The sequence below is a fragment of the Chenopodium quinoa genome, unplaced genomic scaffold (assembly GCF_001683475.1).
Source record: "Chenopodium quinoa cultivar QQ74 unplaced genomic scaffold, ASM168347v1, whole genome shotgun sequence".
Lineage (NCBI taxonomy): Eukaryota > Viridiplantae > Streptophyta > Magnoliopsida > Caryophyllales > Amaranthaceae > Chenopodium > Chenopodium quinoa.
In genome coordinates, this window is record NW_018745448.1 from 5,326,015 (window position 1) to 5,343,808 (window position 17,794).

Sequence of the window (17,794 nt, forward strand, 5' to 3'; positions counted from 1 at the left end):
AATCCGAGTTATAACGAATAAGTTATGGCCAAAATACTAAACTGAGCCTAAACCGAACCGAAGCCCATCTTACCTACGACCCAATGATCATGTGGAGGGTCCAAAAGCTTTAATACCATCCTTAAACCAATTAGTTTTAATTGGAAGCTTATATAAGTTTCTAAAAGATCTTAATTATCCCTTTTGAAAAGATAAGAGTAAAGAGTTTGAAATTGAATAAAACTTTTCTTTTTGAAAGTCATATTTCTATTCGAATTGAAAGACGTTCAAAGATAGACAGATATTATTTTTTTGACTCATATTTTTTATCCAAATTTTAAATGGTTGGATAGCCCTTGAAATTATATTTCCAATGATATATTATAATATCAATTCCGAGCTATAACGGAAAAGATATGAATGAAATACCAAACTCTATCCAAAACTGAGACCGTTCCACTATTTCGGCCATATCCTTTTTTCTACAATTATTTTAACCTTATTTCAATTGGGTTAGAAATTAGAGTTCAACAAATTTCCAACAACACATTATTTATCGTATTCCGATTTTTGGATCAAAAGATATGATAAAAACAAAAACCGCAAAAACTGCTGTCTATCGCAAGAGTATTATTCCAATTCGAATTCTTATCTTTTCTTAATTCTTCGACCCTTTTTTCCCTTATAAATAGAGTTCATATCACCCCTTTTTCAGTCATCAACAATCTTGATCACAAAATAATTCTCTTCTCCCTCTTTAGCCTAAACACTAGCCTCCCTATTCTCTCAAAATACTTCCCCTAAGCACTCCAAGGAGTCCATACGTGACCCGAGGTTCTGTCCTTAAACCAAGGCGTAAAAAGGAAGAATTAACTGAGGGTTTAGACCAAATCAACTCTACTTTTTATTTAATTTAATAATTTCCATTTGATTTATATATTTATTGAAGTTACTAACAATTTATTCATGATATAGCAAATAAAGGAAAAGCGAAAAAGTGAGTAATTAATCACTTAATTACTATTATTTTTATTCTTGTTGCTAGTATCATGATTAGGTTTATTATATTTGATTTGAATAACAATTTATTGTTGAATTGCTTCCAATATTAACGTTTGTTCTATTGTTATTATTGATCACCATATTGCATGTTAAAGGGAATATGTAATTGAAAATCACTCCTAATAAGATAATTTGGACAACCGGTTTACGTTTCTTTTTAATATTGTTATTAATTCAAGTGATCACAAATTTTAGAATTATATGTTGCATTAATATTCAACCAATTTAGCATAATAATAGTTTAAAGCAAATTGAATCTTTGTTTGCATGCCTTTGAGATCGCAGGAATCACTTTTCACTATAAGAATCGAGTAGAGCCAATACGGGCGAATGTGACTCCATGACTCACTTCGTACCATCATCCCCGATCCTCCTTTCGTGGTTCCAAACCATATGGAGTTAGTAATCTCATGGATTATGAATGGGGTGTAACCTTCACGGGTCAATCGTTGTTGCCTATCGTTTTCCCTTAATCGTGGTTGCCTTTTATGATCCGTGAATGGTTTACAAGTTCCTTAAAGACTTGTTGGCGGCTCCCTACTTTCCTTTTCCCTATTTGTATATGTTAATTCTCACTTCCTATGAGTGCCAAGCATATTCACCACATGCTAACATAGGCGCACTTCAAACAACGCTTACAGTTATCCATGGGTTCGGGTGAAATTTCCAGCCCTTTTTGGTAGACACTACTAGGTTGTTAAGGTCACATGCTGCTCTTATTTCTTCCTCTATTCTGGAGCCCAGTAAGCAGAAGGCTTCAAAGGCTAGGGAGGACAATTCTTAGAAAAGTCCTTATGTGAAGAAAGCTCTGCTTCCTCCTCATCCTCACGCGTCAGGGATCTAAAGAAAATTGGAGGTCCCTGTCAATCTTGAGGCTAAGATTTTCTCTTATGACGCTCTTGCTCCTTATGTTGACACATTGTTGTTTCCCTCTTTCAAAGAACATCAATCCTCGCAGACCTTTGCTGACATTTCTCTGGAGGCTACTGTGACTTTCTTCCCGGAATAGTTATACTCAAATTTTTTTTCCTTAAAAGGGTTTTGTGTGATGCTTATTAACTTGGCTTTTCTGTGTTCATAGTGCTTTCAATCTTGCTTAGGGGTGCTGGGAAAGGTTTCGGAGTTCAACAAGGCCTTTGAGTCCATGAAGAAAGAAAGTGCGTGATTCCTTATTTGACAGGCTCAAAGCTACTTCTGGCGCTTTGAAGGGGGAACGTGCTAAACACAAGGAGTGTTGTTTTAAGTTAGAGCAGATGCAAGGAGCTTTGAAAGTTGTTGCGAATGAGTCTCTTGATATGGCTGGTTATTACCTTAGCAAGGCTCGGTAAAAGATCATGGAGGAGTATCAGCAGGGCAAGCATGAGGCTTGGGACTACAATGTTGAGAAGGCTTATTTTGCGAAGTCCTTTCTTGAGAACACTCTTGTTCCTTGTTTGTTTTTGCTGAGTTATGCTGATGAGGAAGTGAACTCTCCTGTGACTATTGTAGAAGTTGATGCTACCCAATGATGAAGAGAAAGTCCCCGTTGACAAGAATGGGGAGAATTAGTTTGTAGTGCTGTTTCTTTAATCATTTATGAACAATTTCTATTTTATTTGTAAGTATCCGTAATATTTTTGCCTTTGTGCAACTAGATGTTTTGTTTTTGTTGCCTTTTGTGCAACTAGATGCTTTGTGTTTTTGTTGCTTTGTGCAACTAAGTAATTTATGCTTTATGTTTACTGCTCTGTCTGTCCCTGTTGCTTGCAATGTATCCCAGTTGGGGTGTAGTTCTTCTTACATGTCTTTTGTCGTAAGGATTTAGTTGCTTTGTACTTTTCTGTACTGCTACTATATTTTTGTGCCTATACTATTTATGTGTCCTTGCAAAATAGGAAAAGGTTAGGGGTGGCCGTGAGCTTCCCCAACGACCCTCTGATGCTTAAGTCAGTACTCGTAATTCAAATAAGCAAAAGTGACTATGTTTTAGAGAAGAGAAAGTGCTCTTCTTATGTTAAGTTGACCTTGTGTATATTGTAGATAAAATTGCTTCTAAGAAAGCTTTCTTTCTTAATGTGTTTGCTTTAAAGGATAAACATAGTTGGATAGAGGTCATACCTTTTATCGCATTTTGGCTGTCTTTGTTAGGCCTTTTATGTACCTTAGAAATGATAAAGCTTTAGGTGTGTTGCATTATATTCCAGTTTCGTTGGACTTCCTTTCCTTCCATGTTCCTTAGTTTTTATGCCTCGTTGCCTACTACCTTTGTGATCTTATATGGCCTTTCCTAGTTTGGTGTTAGATTTCCCGCATTTACTCCCCTGGTGTTTTCGTATACCTTTCTAAGCACCCAATCTCCTATTTTGTAGACTTTGACCTTCACATTTTTGTTGAAACCTCTTGTAACTTCTTTTTGATAGGCTGCCATTCTCATCTTGGCATTATCTATGATTTCTTCAATAGTGTCTATGCTAGTTCTGATTGGTTTTTATCTTCAGTCATCAGGCCATATCTTGCAGTTGGGACTTTGACTTTAGTAGGGATCACTGCTTCACAGCCATATACTAGTGAGAAGAGGGTATGCCTTGTTGTGCCTTTTGGTGTTGTCCTATCTTCACACAATATAGATGGTAGCTCATCGGCCCACTTCCCTTTGGCACATTCTAACTTCTTCTTCATGTTGTTGATGAGGACTTTATTGCTCGACTCTGCTTGTCAATTTGTTTGAGGGTACCTTGGTGTGAATGTGATAGGAGATGTGTTCCATTCTTTGTAAAATTTTATTGTCTTCATGCTGAACTGGGATCCATTATCAGTAATGATTTATGAGGGTACATTAAACCTACAGAGTATGTTTCTCTTGATAAATACGATGATGCGTTTGTCTTTGATGTCTTTGTATGCATTGACCTCTATCCATTTTGAGAAATAATTCGTCATTGCTAAGAAGTATGATTTTATACTATTTTATATCTTTAAAAACAAAATTATATACCTTTATACTATTTTATACTCTCTCCATCCCCGAAAGAATGACCCTTTTGGGTTGATTTTGCGGGTATTAAGAAAGTTAAATAAAATGAGGTAAAAGTATACTGGAAAGATAAACTTACATGGGGTTTGTAAAAAGTAGAGAGAGAAAGTATTAAAAGCTAATTTTACACAAATATTGTTGTAAATTGGTGGGTATTTTAATGCAAATGGGTCCATCATTATGGGACTAAAACTAGGCGAAAAGGGTTGAACTTTTAGGGACAGAGAGAGTAAAATAATTACATAAAATAAAATATTAATTATACTACTTTGTAGTACACTTAAATTATAAACAAAAACGTGTGTAATATTGAGAATATTTTTTATTTTATTATAATCCGTATTAATTATGAAGAACTGTGTATTTGAGAGACGAATATTAGGTGGGTCTTGGGTGGGGATTAGGCTGGTCTTTGGCGGGGATTAGGTAAAGGTGGATATCCAAGTGGGGGTGAGGCGGGGATGGTTTTGAAGTTGTACCCGCCAAGGCGGGGGATGGGGATGAGGATGAAAATGTTAGGTGGAGATGGGGATGGGAAGGCCAACATCCGCCTTCCCCGACCCTAGATGCAATTCTTAGGATGGTTGGTGAGTCAGTGGTTCATGTTTCCGACATGCTAGACACATCCTAGTAAATTTTGTTGCGTCTTTTCTCATGTTGGGCTAGAAATATCCCATTCTGAGTGCTCTGTTAGCTAAGTTCCTTCCTCCTAAATGGTTTTCACACTCCACGTTGTGTAAGGACGGTAGGTCTTGTTGCACCTTTTGTTTTTCTAAATACCTTAGGTATAGGCCAACTGCTGATTTTTTGAAGAGTACGTTGCTGATGAGTGTAGACACCCATTTGTGTCTCCCCAAACCCAAACCCGGTGATGAGTACCTTTCACGTCGAATCATAATTGAATGAAGTAAAAGTGTGGAAAGTTTAGTGTTGCGAAAAGTTTTAATTTCTTTTCTCTTCTCTTTGTTTTTGAAAACCTATTTTAAAGAAAACAACCAATCCATTTTGGTTGGTCCATGATATGGGTCCAATAGTAGTGTAGTTGGATAGGACTTGAAAAGAGCTTTCCAACGATATATTATAAGCCCAATTCCGATAAATATTGAGGAAGTTATGGCCAAATTACTGAACTGGGCCTGGTTTGACCCTTATATGCGGCCCAATGATCTAGAGGAGGGCCTAATATAGATTTATCATTCCTAATGCAATTAGGAATGGTTTTAGTCTTCTAGATTCTTTTAGAAGGTTCTTTTCATTCCTAATTCAATTAGCATTGATAAATTGACTTTTGTTGACTTTTTAGAGTTTTAATTAAAATCAAAGAACGTTTTTGAGGAAAATAAGATTTTATCCTTCTGTACGGCAATTTCTATCTGATTTTAAGAAAACGCGTGAATTTCTGAGTCAGCGCCAAACGCCAGCTGTAGCGCCTGACGCTAGCCTAAGCGTCTGGCGCTAAGGTCAGCGTTTGGCGCCAACCTGGCTTTTTGCGTCAGAACTTTGTTTTTGATGTTTTATCTTTTTGGCTGATTTTTTCTATAAATAGTTTCCTAAAAACCCCGTTTTCATCAATTCACCAATTCTCTCTCTCACCAACTCTTATCAAGAATTTCTTGATTCTCTCTCTCTTTCTAAGCCTAGCCTTTTACAAACACAATTACTCATACATTAGCACTAGACACACCTAGAATTATTCGAAGTTGCCTTCGCTCTAGACGTGAAAGGTTTTAATTTCTGAGGGTTTGGTCCCTAATCTCTCTTTCAATTATTTAATTTAATTGTTTTAATTATTATTTTCCTTGAAGTTACTAACGTGTGTATTTTGTTATTAGAAAGAGATACGAGGCATCCAAGTAAGTGCTTTAATTGATTTATTGATGTTATTATGTAGAAATCATGCTTAGGTTGTTATTATGATTCCTAGTATCATGTTAGGATGTTTTCCTTAATTTGACGTTTAGTGTGACAACAATAAATTCTTAGTATCATGTTTAAGGTAAATTTAATATCAAGTATGATTGAAAGTATGATGCTTCCTATGTTCTTCCTAATATTTATGATTGTTAGTATCATGTTAGAGTTAAATATTTGATCTTTATTGTCTTGTGACATGCTAGGGCTTGTTATTAATCTTATTAGTATCATGCCTAGGATCTTGCTATTATTATGCTTTAACATGATCATGATTATTTTTATAATTATTATGATTATTGATATTGTTATTATTATTATGATGATTTGTTATTATTATGTTGTTTGATGCTTATTTATTGTTATTGCTTGATCACACCTTTTATGTATGTTTAAAGGGAATTTGTACTTGTAATCACGCTTAATAAGATAATTAATAATCTTTTTTAGGGTTAATGTGATTATAATTCAAGTGATCGCCAATAATAGATTTATTTGTGCATTAGTATTTGTAGACACCCATTTGTGTCTCCCCAAAACCAAATCCGGTGATGAGTATCTTTCACATCGAATCATAATAGAATAAAGCGAAAGTGTGGAAAGTCTAGTGTTGCGGATAGTTTTAATTTCTTTTCTTTTCTCTTTGTTTTTGAAAACTTATTTTAAGAAAACAGTCATCCCAGTTTGGTTGGTCCAAATATGGGTCCAATAGTAGTGTAGTTGAATGGGGCTTGACAAGAGGTTTCCAACGATATATTATAAGCCCAATTCCGATGAATATTGAGGAAGTTATGGCCAATTTACTAAACTGGGCCCGGTTTGAGCCTTATGTACGGCCCAATGATCTAGGGGAGGGCCTAATATGATTTATCATTCCTAATGCAATTAGGAATGGTTTTAGTCTACTAGATTCTTCTAGAAGGTTCTTTTCATTCCTAATTCAATTAGCATTGATAAATTGACTTTTGTTGACTTTTCAGAGTTTTTTTTATTAAAATTAAAAAACATTTTCGAGGAAAAGATACGATTTTATCCTCCAGTACGGCAAATTTATCTGATTTTTGAAAACGCGTTAAAAACAGGAGTAGCGCCTGACGCCAGGCATTGGCGCCTGGCACTAGGCCCTGGCGCTGGCATTGACCCCTGGCGCTAGTGTTGGCGCCTGGCGCCAATTAGCTGGTGCTGGCGCCAGCTCTGTTTTAGGTGCGCCAATACTCTATTTTGTTAATTTTATCTTTTTGGCTGATTTTCTCTATAAATAACATATTAAAAACTCCGTTTTCATTCACCAATTCTCATCAACAATCAGTTTTCAATTATATTCATTAACAACCAGTTTTCGATTATATTCACCTACAATTAGTTTTCAATTCTCTCTCATTCTCTTTTAATCATTCACCATCTCTTTCTCTAATCTAACCTTGCTTTTTAAATACAAAATTCCGCATTCACAAGATCTAGAAACACCTAGCCATATTCGAAGTTGCCTTCGCCCTAGACGTGAAAGGTTTAATTTCTGAGGGTTTGGTCCCAAATCTCTCTTTCAATTATTTAATTTAATTATTGTTTATTATTTTCCTTGAAGTTACTAACGTGTGTATTTTGTTATTAGAAAGAGGCACGAGGCATCAAAGTAAGTATTTTAATGGTTTTTAATTGATGTTATGATGTAGAAGTCATGTTTATATTGTTATTGTGATATTCCTAGTATCATGTTTAGGGTAACTTTAATATTAAGTATGATTAAAAGTATGATGCTTCCTATTTTCTTTCTAATATTTATGATTGTTAGTATCATGTTAGGATTAAAGATTTGATTTTTATTGTTTAGTGACATGCTAGGGTTTGTTATTAATCTTGTTAGTATCATTTCTAGGATCTTGCAATTATTATACTTTAATATTAACATGAACATGATTATGATTATAATTGTTATTATTATTATTATGATTATGATTATTTTAATTATTATTAATATGATGATTATTATTATGATTATACTTTATGATTTATGATGATTGTTATTATCACTACGTGAAAAAATTAAATTGGCACCGGTTCAAACCCGGCCTAAGGCACCGGTTTGAACCGGTGTCAATGTGGGGGGTGCCAATAAGTGGTTTTAAAAGGCACCGATTCAAACCGGTGCCAAAAATCGAAATTAACCGGTGCCAAAAAACCCAAAAAAAATTTAATTCACTTTTTTTGGCACCGGTTAACCGGTGCCAAAAATGCCAAATAATTAATTTTTTTTAAAAAAATTAAATAAACTAGAATTAAATGAGAATACCAAATATGAATCGAACATCACAATCAATATAATTCAATCTGTTCAATATATATATATATGATAAAAAAAAATTACAGTATAGATCAATAAAAAAATTACAATATATAAATCAAAATAAAAAAATTACAACATATAAATAAATAAAAAAAAATTACAATATAAATCACAAAAAAAAAAAAACTTACAACTTCACAATAAAAAAAACCCATACAACATCTAAATCAATATACTTGCATCTTGATCCTTCAATTTAAGATCTAAATCCATATACCTGCACCAATTAAAACAACCAAAATGAATCGATTAACATGATTTAGCTGCGAAAAAATTAAAAAAAAAACCCCAGAAAATTGGAAAAAAAAAAAGAAAATCAGTTTAAAACCTAGAAAAAAAACCCAGAACATCAAAATCAAAAAATAAAAATATATAAAAAAAACTCAGAAAAAAAACCGATTAAAATAAAAACCAAAATCGAAAATCAAAAGAAAAAAACCCCAGAGAATAAAAAAATTTCGAGAGAAAAAACCCAGAAATTAAAAAAAATCAAATTAAAATAAGTTTAAAAATTGATTAACCAAACCAGAAAATTGAAAATCACTTAAAAAAACAAATTAAAATTGATAAAAATAAAAAATAAATCGATTAAAATAAAACTAAATTCGAAAATCAATTAAAAACCCAGAAAATATAAAATAAATCGAATTAAAATCAAGAAATTATACCCTAACCTTGCTCATGCATGTGTTCGTGGTGGATTAAACCAAAAAAATTTCGAAGAAACCCATAAAAAAATTTCGAAGACACTCATAAAATCAATTAAACCCAAAATCAACTTCGAACAAACCCAAATCAACTTGTATTAACCCAAAATAATCAACTTCGAACAAACCCATAAAAAAAACACCCAAAAATGCATGCATTAACCCAAAATCGATTATTGTAGCCGAAAATTAACCTAGAAATCGAAAAACAAAATCAAAATCGAAAAAAAAAAACAATCGAAATCGAAAAAAAAAACCCAGAAATAGAAAAAAAAAATCAAGATCGAAATCAAAAAAATTAACCCAGAATAATCCACAAATCGAAAACACCCAGAAATCAAAATAGTTGAAATCGAAAGAAAAATTGAAATTGAAAGAAAAATCAAAAACCCAGAAAAAAATTGAAATCTTAAAAAAAAAAAAACCGAGAAATCGATAAAAAAAATGCAATCAAAATTGATTGAAAGAAGGGTTTGAAAGAGAACGAGAAAGGGATTGAAAGAAGGGATTGAAAGAGGAGATGAGAATGAGAGCAGATGAAAGAGAAAGGGATGAGAGAGAAAGGGATGAGCGGCGAAAAGTAGAGTGTGTTTTGTGAGTGAATTAGCTTAGGGTTTGAGACGTTGAGTGGTATATAAACTTATATATAAATGGAATAAAAAAAAGCCGGTTTTTTTAAAAAGGATTGGCACCGGTTCAAACCGGTGCCCTTTGTATTTTTGGCACCGGTTTGATCTGAACCGGTGCCATTTCTCTTTGTCTAAAAACCCGGACATTTTTAGGCCAATTTTTGGCACCGGTTTGGCCTGAACCGGTGCCATTTGGGGGTTGCCTTTTTGTATTTTTCTACTAGTGTATGATGATTATTTATTATGTTGCTTGATATTTATTGTTATTGCTTGATCACGCCTTTTATGCATGTTTAAAGGGAATTGGTACTTGTAATCACGCTTAATAAGATATTAGGGTTAATATGATTATAATTCAAGTGATCGCCAATAATAGTTTATTTGTGCATTAATATTCAACCAACAAAGATAAACAGGTTTAGGGGTAATCCTAATGATTGCATGTTAATTAAAAAGCGCACATGAATACGATCAGAATAAAGTAGAGGCCTATTATTAGGGCAGGTTCAATCTCTTTTAGGTTGGATTTGTACCTTCATCCCCGAACCCTTATTTGGTTCTAGACCTTATGGAGTTGACGATCTCTTGGATCGTTAAGGGGTGTAACCTTCACCCTATGAATGGTTTACAAGTTCCTAAAACTTGTTGGCGACTCTTTTGTTCAATCTTCTTTCCCTTTGGACGCCACCGTACTTTAGTGTATGATAACAGTGGGTTCAAGCTAGGGGTTTACGCTTGAAATTATTCCCTAAAATATTCAACCGACATAGATAAACAGGTTTAGGGTTAAACCTATTGATTGCATGTTAGTCAGAAAGCGCACATGAATACGATCAGAATAAAGTAGAGGCCTATTATTAGGGCAGGTTCAATCTCTTTTAGGTTGGATTTGTACCTTCATCCCCGAACCCTATTTGGTTCAAGACCTTATAGAGTTGACAATATCTTGGATCGTTAAGGGGTGTAACCTTCACCTCGTGAATGGTTTACAAGTTCCTGAAACATGTTGGCGACTCTTTTGCTCAATCTTCTTTCCCTTTGGACGCCACCGTACTTTAGTGTATGATCACAGTGGGGTTCAAGCTAGGGATTAACACTTGAAATATTCCCTACAGTTTTTGGCGACTCCACTGGGGAGGATTTCTATTTTAATTCCTGAATTTGTTTCGGCAATGATTTAGAATGAGTGGATGAGACTCGAAACGTTCTAAGTATTTCATGTGCGTAATTTTGATTAACATTATTTTTATATTCATAAAAAAGATCTCATTGGAAAGACCATCCGTAATGAGTTAAAACATAGGATTTTACACGTAGGAAATTTGAGGAATGTCTTTCACAACTAGGACCGAAATAACACTGCTCGAAAACTGGAAATTTTTATCGAGCACAGAAAGCTGCTGAGGCATGTAGGAATTAGCGTCAGCGAACAGAATATTAGCGCCAGACTTTTAACTGTAGCACCAGACGACAATTCTGTCGCCAGGCGCTACAGCTAAAACCTGGCGCCAATCTCTGTTTGCTGGCGCCAAATTCTTCTAATACCGAGCCAGAAATATGCGTTCTAATTTCGACCAGTTTTTCGTATTGTTTGCTCGATCCTACTTCCTGATGAGTTTTTCTCACTTTTCTGAAACCCATATGTGTTCTACATATGGACATAACCCTCTGGGAATTCATGCTCCATCTACCTGATTGAACGCTCTGAGCAACAAAGGGTACATTCGAGAATGTTGAATTCACCAAACCATGGAAGCGAGTTTTTTCTAAAACTCGCGGTGTCCCATCCACTCGCGCCAACCCTTCATGGTTAGGCTTCCGCGCGGTGCATCCGGACAATTAACCATGGACCCTCTATTGACTAAACCATATCCCGAACTTTAGAGAACTAGAGCCATGGTTAGGTTGCAAACTCATTGCATCATATCGTACCTACTTGACTAATTATGCATTATTTGTTGTGCATATACTATGTTTTATTAACCGTTTGTTGACTTGTGTTGAGATTAAATAAACTAATGACTAAAAGAAATTTGCCTAATTAATTAATCAATTAATTTGAGTAAATAATGTCTAATATCTTAACCATAATTGACCTAGTTCGACTTTAGACATACACCTGTTAATCAATAACACCGTAAACAGTTTCAGATTAAAGCTCCAGCAATGGCGCCAAAATTTAAACTGTAGCGCCACTCTGTGGAGTGTGGCGCCTGGCGACAGCTCTGTCGTCTGGTATTGCAAAGAGAGGCGCCAGTCCTGTCGTTTTGACGACAGTTCAGATTATTGATCGAGTCATCACCTAGTGTCTAATTAACCAGTTTGCTAATTAATTCGGTTAATTTTACTTTGTCAAGTCATTAATTGAGTCTAGTCACATAGTATAGCCACATGGTCATGACACGAGTCTTAACATGTCACCTACACTCACTAGTCTTAGCACACACTTTAAGTACATATCACCATGACCATGTCTTGGGTTCATGCATGAGTCGGTTTTTTTTTTTCCGTAATTCGAGTGGGGGGGGGGCACATTCTACTCCTAATTCTTCATATCCCTCCATCTATATCATTTTTCTTCACATTCTATTCCATCTTTCTTCATTTCCTCCACCCATTTCATGTTGAATAAAGTTTGAGTCAAACAATTAACAATAAATATCCCCAAATTCCTTTTCCACATTACTTGGTCGAGGAGAGAAGGACGATTAATCAAGGATAACCTCTTTATTCAAGTCTTACTTTTTGATAAACCAATTCGTCAAAAGAGGAAGGCTAAAAAGATAATGGCAACTCAAGAAGAAGTTAATGAGCTTAGGAGTCAATTGACTGACGTGACCGAGGTGTTAAAGGCTTTAACCCTCAAAATTGATGACCCTGTGAAGCAACAACAAATGAACCTCATGCAAGAAAGCTTGAGCGAACTATCTAGTGACTATAAATTTCAGGGCATTAGTTCACAAGGGGTCTTGGTGGATAAAGAACTTCTTCCGCATAAGTTCAATGCCAACGACATCCCGAAATTCAAGGCAACTGACAACCCTTATTTTCATCTAAGAGCTTTTGAAACCATAATGAACATTAAAGGAATTGATAAGAAAGTCTTTCATTCTTTATCCCTTGAGACCGTTTGTCAACAGTGGCTCTTTTCCCTTGACAAAGAGAAAACCTCTTCTTGGGAGTCAATAACAAACGCTTTCATAGATAGATATAAATGCAATATCCAAGTCGAAACTGATTATAGACAACTTGAAATGCTAAGACAAAAAGAGAATGAAGGCTTTACTTCTTTCTTCAATAAGTGGAGGGAAACTTCCGCTAAGATGATTGAGGTCCCCACCAAAAAGGAGTCTGTGAGGCTGTTTATCAAGAATCTCCAAGAAAAGTATTCAAAGCACTTAAAATATCAACACAACTTGAATACTTTCAAATCCGTCTATGACATAGGTATCGAGATCGAAGATGACCTTGCAAAGAAAAAAGCTACTAACAATAGTAACCACAGTGGCTGGAAAGGAAAGAAGAATGACAATCCTTCTTCTTCCGAAAACGCCCACTCTAGTAATAATGTTAGTACCTTTGACCATAATGGTGTCTTAGCCATGGACAATCAAGGATCTAAAAGGAAACCCAGGAGAGAGTTCACACCCATTAAAATGACCTACGATGCTGCTTTCGATCGTCTCTATGATCGAGGATTAATCAAACCTATTGGCCCTACCGAGGATCCAACGCCAGAAAATCGATCTTCGAGATGGAATCCCAACTCTTATTGCAAGTACCATCGAGGACGCGGTCTTGCTACTGACGAATGCTACAGGTTTCAAAACCTCATTCAATATCTCATAGAGGCAAATATGATCCCATCGCCTCTAGCTAGCGAGAAGACCGGATGATGTCGGAGCAAACAAACAAGACAAAGGCGAGCTTCAATGACGAGATTTCATGACCTCTTTTTCTATTTCATTTTTTCCTTTACCCAATAAGTCTAACATAGGCACATTTCTTTTCCCTTATATTAATTTTGTAGATTCTTTCTTTTCCCTTAGATTTAATTTTGTAGGATCATTATTTATTTTCCTTTAAATAAAATGAGAATTTATTTCCTTACATATGATCATTGCATTGCACAAAAAAAAAAAAAAAAAAAAAATCCATGTCAAACTAAGCACAAGGTATACCAATGATTTGAGGCACCCCATGTAGCCACATTATATTGCCTTTTACCCTTCAAATATACAATCCTTTTTTTTGATAAACCACTTTGAGCCTCGTCTAACGATAGACCTTTCTTCTTCAACCCATATCTACCTAACCTTGGGATGGGATGGTGTGTAACTTATGCAATTTTAAAAGCTTGAGTGATTTCAAAAGATCAAAATAAATAAAATAAGCAATAAAAAAATAATAAAAGTGTACAAAAGGGCAAGTGTTCCAATGTCTTTGATATGAAAATGTCTTTGATATGAACACTTCTCAGATTGCGTCTCTTATCGAGTGCTTGGTACAGTGCCTGAGAAACATGAATGCCAAGTGAGTGATAGACCATATGATCGGGATTTCCCACACTCATAAAAATAAAAATAAATGCTAAAGCAAAAAAAAAAGAGAAAAGAGAAGCAAGCCTCAAGCATAAAAATATAAAGATTCAAAAGCAAGGTTGCACACCTTGGGGGCTTATCGAGGGTCTTGAGCCTTTATCCCCTTCTTCTATAACCTTTAGCCTAACCACGTTACAACCCCTTAAAAAGACCTTTTTGAGGTATACACACACTTGTGCGAGGTTCGGCTAGAGCTACGTTCGGCCTGATTCCTAACGGATACGTAGGCAACCTCACATCGAGGTGCGGCCGTAATAAACATGCATTCATATTCACATTCACACACTCACACCATGATCATATCAAGGGATCCCCTATGCTCATCCTTAATTATCTACTTAGAGCTAGACTTGGGGGCTTGATCCCTACATCATTAGCCTATCTAGCCTAAGAGTCACCATCATTTGACTTTTCTAAAAAATAATATCTTCCCATACACTTAGCCTTTGCGGCCTAACTTTAGTGTCACTTTCACACACATCACAGATACATGACCAAATATACTTTCCCTTAGGAACCCTTTGTCATGAAATCTTAACACAAAGTTGAAGCATGCCTTGTCATATCAACATCACTCATCAATCATAATCATCATTGCATCGAAGTATGAAGTGCTTAGCCTCCGCACCTAAGTTACCTAAATACTTTCATTATCAAGTCAACTAGGATAGTTTAAGATGTTACAATCCTTGTACTGTGAGAAACAACATTTGACTAAGCTCATTCAACATGCACCTTCAAAACTTCGATTCTTTTTCGCGTCTTTCTTTTTCGGGAGAAAGTCGGTACCCTCCACAAAAATGACGGAAATTTTTTGCTTTTTTGCATTTTGAGTCACATTGAATCAACACTATGCACACACGGGTCATGAGTCACACATGTCATTTCACTTTGAGTCGAGTCAACCTCGAGTCAATCACAGCGAGTCAAGTTTATGCCTTGAGTCACGACAAGTCAATGAGTCAAGCAACACTAAGTCTTAGGTCAACCCTAAAGAAAGATAAGTAAAGTCCTATAGTCAAAGATATAAATGCAGGTGCATCCCAGCAAGGGAGGACATTCCCGGATTTTTTTTCGAAAAAACCGCAAATATGCCACATGAGATTCCTCCAAGATAAGAGGAGTTACATTGATCGGTAAATTAGAGATGATAAGCTTTAATTTACAAAAGATTTGAGCAGATTTGGTTGAAAGGAAACGACCAAGCTCAAAGTTCGGAGCAAAACCAAGCAACAGCGACAGCAAGAGCAGAATAGGGAAGACCCGACTCCAGCACCAGACGACAAGGCTGTCGTTTGGCAACAACATCTAGTGTCTGGCAACAGAGTTCAGCGCCTGACTCTAGATCCCAGCGTCTGGAGACAGAGCCAAATTTGTGGCGCCAGCAGAATTTCAGCGGCGACAGAGCTCGAAGCCTCTCAGAATGGTTATTTCGACCTCATACAGCAAATTCGGGTTCCTTGGTACGCCAGTTAGCCCCTATAAGCAAATTGACATGATTAGTAGTCGGCTCGATTACAATCGTAGTAAGTGAGTGATCTGACAAAAAATCGTCTCACTTAGCTTAAGCGCCTAAGCACTGGCTCATTACAAGCACCAACATATCGGTTTAAAAGTAAGCACTTAAACGACAATATTTCAAATACGGATTGTCGCGCATTCTTCTTAAAACGACAATATTTCCAAATATGGATTGTCGCGCATTCCCCAACTGACAATATTTCCAAAATATGGATTGTCGTGCATCTTCTTCAACGACAATTTTTTCCAAGATTGGATTGTCATCTCTGGCAAAGTTTCCAAGCGTGGATTGTCGTGCTCCTTCTCTGTTTGGCAATTTTTTCCAAGTTCGGATTGTCATCGCTGGCAAGTTTTCCGAGAATGGATTGTCATACACCCAGTTCCCTATGGCAAAATTTCCCAAAGGATTGTTGTAGGACTCTATTCATCATAAATTTCGGCAAAGGTTCCTCAACGTGGATTGTCATTCATTTCAGCAAGTGGCAAATTTTCCCGAAGTGGATTGTCGGTCGACTCTTTTTTGCAAATGTTCCAAGACGCGGATTGTCAATGGTGGCAATATTTTCCTAAAAGGATTGTCGCATAGCATTGACAAATTTCCAAGGTGGATTTCTTTCAAGAGTTATATTCCAAGATGTGGATTGTCGATCGTAGCAAAATATCTTATGACAGATTGTTACGAAGCATTGGCAACTTTTCCTAAAAATTGGATTTTGGCAAATTTTCCGAGATACGGATTGTCGCTTCATCGTGGCAACATTTCCAAGGATGGATTGTTACGAAGCATTGACAACTTTCCCTTAATCGGATTGTCATACATCATACAAGAGTTGTGTTGACAACTATTTCCAAAGAAAAGAGGATTGTCATCACAGCAAAAGCACCAACATACTGGTTCACAAGCAGCAAAGCGCCGACGTACTGGCATAGCAGCATTAAGGATCAACAAGCAGTGATCTTTTCGAAGACTATCACAGCGGAAATTGGAGGCAGTTACAGGAGTAGCAGTCTTCAGGCGGTGTTCTCTAGCTTGCGGAAGATCGTCACAACAAATCGGTTAACTCTAGAGACGTGTGCTCGACGGTGCAAGATACGCATTTCTTAACTCTTTTATTTGTTTAACTAACGCTAGTTTGCAGGTATCGGCGTTACAAGAGGGATTTAGGATCGCAGAACGTTCTGAATCATTCTCCGTCCCTATTGATACTTTGACTTTTGTTTTCGAAACTTGCGTTTCTCCAAACTCAGTCAAAGTGGGGGCTTCTGTAGACACCCATTTGTGTCTCCCCAAAACCAAACCCGGTGATGAGTACCTTTCACGTCGAATCATAATAAAATGAAGTGAAAGTGTGGAAAGTTTAGTGTTGCGGAAAGTTTTAATTTCTTTTCTCTTCTCTCTGTTTTTGAAAAACTATTTTAAAGAAAACAGTCAATCTAGTTTGGTTGGTCCATGATATGGGTCCAATAGTAGTGTAGTTGGATAGGGCTTGAAAAGAGCTTTCCAACGATATATTATAAGCCCAATTCCGATGAATATTGAGGAAGTTATGGCCAAATTACTGAACTGGGCCTGGTTTGACCCTTATATGCGGCCCAATGATATAGAGGAGGGCCTAATATAGATTTATCATTCCTAATGCAATTAGGAATGGTTTTAGTCTTCTATATTCTTTTAGAAGGTTCTTTTCATTCCTAATTCAATTAGCATTGATAAATTGACTTTTGTTGACTTTTTAGAGTTTTAATTAAAATCAAAGAACGTTTTTGAGGAAAATGCGATTTTATCCTCCTGTACGGCAATTTCTATCTGATTTTAAGAAAACGCGTGAATTTCTGAGTCAGCGCCAAATGCCAACTGTAGCGCCTAACGCTACGCTTGGCGCTAGCCTTAGCGTCTGGCGCTAAGGTCAGCGTTTGGCGCCAACCTGGCTTTTTGCGTCAGAACTCTGTTTTTGATGTTTTATCTTTTTGGCTAACTTTTTCTATAAATAGTTTCCTAAAAACCCCGTTTTCATCAATTCACCAAT